Here is a 4813-nt window from a genome sequence, read left to right on the forward strand (position 1 = left end):
TACTTAAAATTACCTAGATATTACAAAATTGGTTAAAAAAGAAAGGGCATTGGCAACAGTTTCCTAGACCCAATTTCCGAAAAATGTACAACGAGTGCTTGTTTGTAGTGTTTTTTTTAAAAAAAAATTATATGTAAATTTGCACATGATAGAAGTGTTAGAATGTTGGTGGATGTGTCCGGACACTACCAAATCCCCGATGTGTTCATGTCAGAGATACTAAGGACATTCCTACAAGCAAGTCCTTAGTGTTGAGAGAAGGAAAAAGTAGTTCATATTAATAGAAAATTCTTTTAATTGTAAATATTTCTTAAGTTAAAATTAACTCACAGGTATTGGAACAGGATTGATTCTATCCGACCCGGATATTGGATTTCATGCATACCTGATCAAAATTTATCAAGCAAGAAAAAAGAGAAAATCCAAAACTGGAAAGTATCAGACAGCACTTTATTTACCACATAATCATAATATTAGGCATAATTGCCAATGTTATATCCAATACAAACAACTAACAGCTCTCTGGCACACAAACATGACAACCAAACTAGGAAAAAAAAAGTGAAGTGATATGTCCACGACATTTTCACAACATTTTTACAATAAATTTTAAGTGACATGTTGTTACAACACGTTTTGCGATGAAATATGCATATTAAATCAATTAAAACACAGTGCTTATTAGAAAGTAAAACACAAAGTGCTTACAAGTTACAATCCATCTCAGGAAAATGTAACATTCCTCTTAATCATTACGCCACGCCCCAGTGCAGCATCCTTTGCATGAGTAGCGGTGGCATCGTTTGCATGGCGGTGGTTTGCAACCGCTACCTGGACCTATTATTAATACTAAATACACAATGGCTATTAACGCCAATGGCAAAACTATACATGCACAATTCATAGCTTTTTTTGGTACTTCAACAGTTGGCTCAAAAGTTAACTTTGGTCTGCAAAGGAGGATTAAGATCACAACCAAGAATAGCAGAATCTTGGCAAAACCATCACACCTGAGCCTGGAGGAGTTGGCCTGCAACAGCCTCTATTGCAGCCTCTATTGCATCCCATGAAGAGCCTTACTGGTTTGTTGGGGTTGCTAAGGTTTTATGAGAAAACTTCGAAGTGGCTCCTCATTTTATCTTGGATGGACATAAACGCCAAAATTTATAGCCAAAGGTGAAATTGAACAGCAAATCATATCCTAGCTTAATGTCAACCATACACGTGCTGATCTGTCCACCTTTTGGATGTCTGAACATTCCGAAGTTGTTCCATCAATATTCTCTTTTAGGGTGGATTTGGCTGAGAAATACAAAAGGGAGAGAATAGAAAATGAGTAATGGATAAAAAAGTGAGAAAACAGAAGAGATATAATTTTCTTTCATTTGTATTTAATTGGGAGAATAAAAAAGTGATGTGATGAAAAATTCATTTGTTTAATGAAAACTAAAATTGGTATAAATTTATAATTTTATTTTTATTAAATAAAATAAAAAAGTGACGCATTTTTTTATTATTAAAAATATTATATGAACAATTTTTTTTATGAAGAAAACAAGCCAAAGGAAGAAGAAAAAAGAAAAGAAAAAGCCAAATAAGAAGTATAAGAAAAGAAAAAAATCAAAGAAGACGAAAAGAATAAATAATAAAGAAAAAAACTGACACACATAGTAAAACAAAGAGACAAAAAAAAAAAATAAAGAAAAACCCAATGAGAAACATAAGAAAAGACAAAAACCAAAGAAGATTAAAAAAAAAAAGAATGAGACAAATAGTATAAAAGAGAGACATAAATCAAAGGGGGAAAATAGGAAAAAAAAAACACTTGCAAAGAACGAAACCCTTGTGAACTTTGCACATTGGTATTTTTGTTCCTTTAGGTCTTTTCACTTTCCTCATAGTTTTCTCTCCATTTTAAAGAGAAAACATTTTACAAAATATCTTTTATCACATTTTTTATTTTAATATAGAATCATGTTAACTTGTCCCTTCAGGCATAAATTGCTCTCTCCTCCCCCCCCCCCCCCCGCCCTCCTTTTCTACTCATAAAAACTTTCCTAAAATGGTTTGTTAATAATTTCCCTAAGAGCATTTGTTGATATTTTCCCTTAACATATCATCAATTAAAATAACCTAAAATATCGCCCACTATCTATTAAAAAAAAAAAAGTTAATAAAGAGAGAGGAGAGAGGTATATAAGAGAGGAGAGAAAGAGTTAGTAGAGAGGAGAAAGAATTATTAAAACAAATTTAGTACATAGCTATACTACACTTCTACTAGTAGAAGTGTATAGTAGCTAGATACTAAAATTTTTGACATATGACACGTGATGAAGTTTGATTTTTAGTCTCTAAGGTGCCAAATGCTAAAAAATTTAATTAGTGCTCTAAGAAATGTGGGTGATACCAATACTATTAGACGTGCGAGTCAAATATAAAATGAGTAATATTAGGAATATAATTTTTTTTTTTACAATTATTGACGTATTAAGTTGTAATTAGAGTAATATTACTTTCTTATGAATTTATTGACATTAATTTTACTAATATCAATGACAATATGCCAACTTAACAGTTAAGAAATATAATAATTAAAAAAAATATTGTGAAAAGTTGTGTCGTTGAGCTTAATTGATATCGAATATATATATATATATATTGGTGTGGAAATACATTATTAGCCTTGAGGCTGGACCAGCCATTTCTCAAGAAAGATGATCAATTTTTGGCTGATTTTGTGGTCTTCCTCTCCACAAGCTCATAATTGGTGTAGCCACAATAGATATAGACACTGTTTCTTGTGCCAGCTGCCAACATTATCCTAAAGTTCATATCATTATTATGAAGTTAGATGAACACATTAACCTAAAGCTTATTATAATTATTAATTTTGATTAGAACTGTTTTATATTACATTGAATGGAATCTCGTTCTCTGGATTTCGTCTGTTTGTGTTTGGTAGGAGAAGGTATCTTCTCGGGTTTAAAGGAACATCCTCCCTGTTTTGTTTCTTTTGTAGGAAGAAAACTAGTTTACAGTTTGTAGTTTGTTTCTCTATTTAATAAAGTCCTTTTCATTGAAAAAAAAAAAGAAAAAAAAGAAATGGAATATGTCTCTCATAGGTTAATGGGTCCCATAGACCGGCATAGGAACATGCCTTTCTATTGATTTGGTAGAGCTCTTGAAAGATGAAATAATAAATTGATTTAAATGTCCATGTTGATTATATAGATTCATAAAATGGAACTCGGTCCAAACAATAATAATTAAATAAACATCTATCAATAATTGAATTGTTTGGATTCGTGACAATAAAATATGAAAAAAAAAAAAAGGTAAATTACAAATTTAGTTACTATATTTTATACTATATTTCAATTTGATCTCTAACTTTTCAACTGTGTTAATTTGTTTTATAACTTTTTAGTGCCACATCAAGCAATTTCCAACTAAAAGGTAATGACAAGAACTAAATTGACATGGTATTGAAAGATTAGAGACTAAATTGACACAATTGAAAAGTTAAGGATCAAATTAGAATATAATATAAAAGAGATGAACCAAATATGTAGTTTACCCCAAAATAAATTTAAAAAAAAAAATAAAAGAAACATTAAAAAAAAAAAAATTATGTAGTTTTGGTTGGTTTGAGATTGGTTGACATTTAACAACTATGTCATTAACGAAAATAGATGGACGAATGACATTCAAAAGGGCATCAAATGTTAAGGATGGAAAAAAATTTAAATCTTAGGGATGTAATTAAAATTGAGCTATTTTTAGAGGGTATAATTAGCAATTTCGTAAAATATATATATATATATATATAAAATAAAAATAAAAAAGGGGAAAGAAAAAGACTCTAAACATAAGTGAAGTTAAAATAAACATAAAGGCTAACATACTTTTAATTTTTGCAGCATAGATATTGCTACTAGCTTACATAAAAATCTTGCTTCATGATTTTTAGATATTAATACAAGTCACATAATTAGAACAGAGGCTGTAATGATGTAATATTAAGTTTTCAATTTAGGAGGCTTCCTAATCCTTGTCGCTTGCTCAAAGCCATAGGTGATCTCAATCAGCTTAGGCTCTGAACGCTCTAGTCCTCCAAAGCATAAGCCAAATGCTTCCCCGTCAGAGTTATATCCAGCATGATCAATTACTCCTGGGAAACCCCCAATTGCAAGGACACGAGAAAACAACTTACCAGGAGTAACTATTGCATCTAGTTATTCTTTGTCATCAACTTCACAAAACCGTCTCTAGTTAGTTTTGCTAAATTCGACAGCGCGACCTTCTCTGCATTTCCAATTCCATTTGTTGCTTCAGCTTTTATAAACAGGTCTTGTTCATAATTAGCTATCATTGAGTATGATTTTTAGTTACAAAAAGTTCATGACACAAAAATTTTCACTTTTTTTAATAACTATTAACGTGGTCTACCATAATTGCATATAACAAAAATGATGTAAGTACTTAGTAATAGGTTTGCGTGAAAGTGATGTTGTTCCAATCATAACTTACTGAAAATTATGTACTTAGCATTGCTCAGTTATTTGTGTCGATCTTATATGTGAATGTAAGACATTACATAAATCAAGAGAACCTAAGTTTATTGTACTCACCAATTTTGAGTTTTTCTCGTGTAAGGCAATCAAATCAGCTAAGGAATGGACTGGGGAAACCAGTAGCTCCTTTAGGTATGCATTAATGTATCTTTTAAACTCAGCCGCCAATGCAAAATTGAAGCCAAAATACCAAATGAAAACAGATTGATTATTTTTCATTCCTGAGGAAGTACATATTT

This window comes from Quercus suber, unplaced genomic scaffold (assembly GCF_002906115.3).
Source record: "Quercus suber isolate HL8 unplaced genomic scaffold, Cork oak 2.0 scaffold_912, whole genome shotgun sequence".
In the NCBI taxonomy this organism is placed as follows: Eukaryota; Viridiplantae; Streptophyta; class Magnoliopsida; order Fagales; family Fagaceae; genus Quercus; species Quercus suber.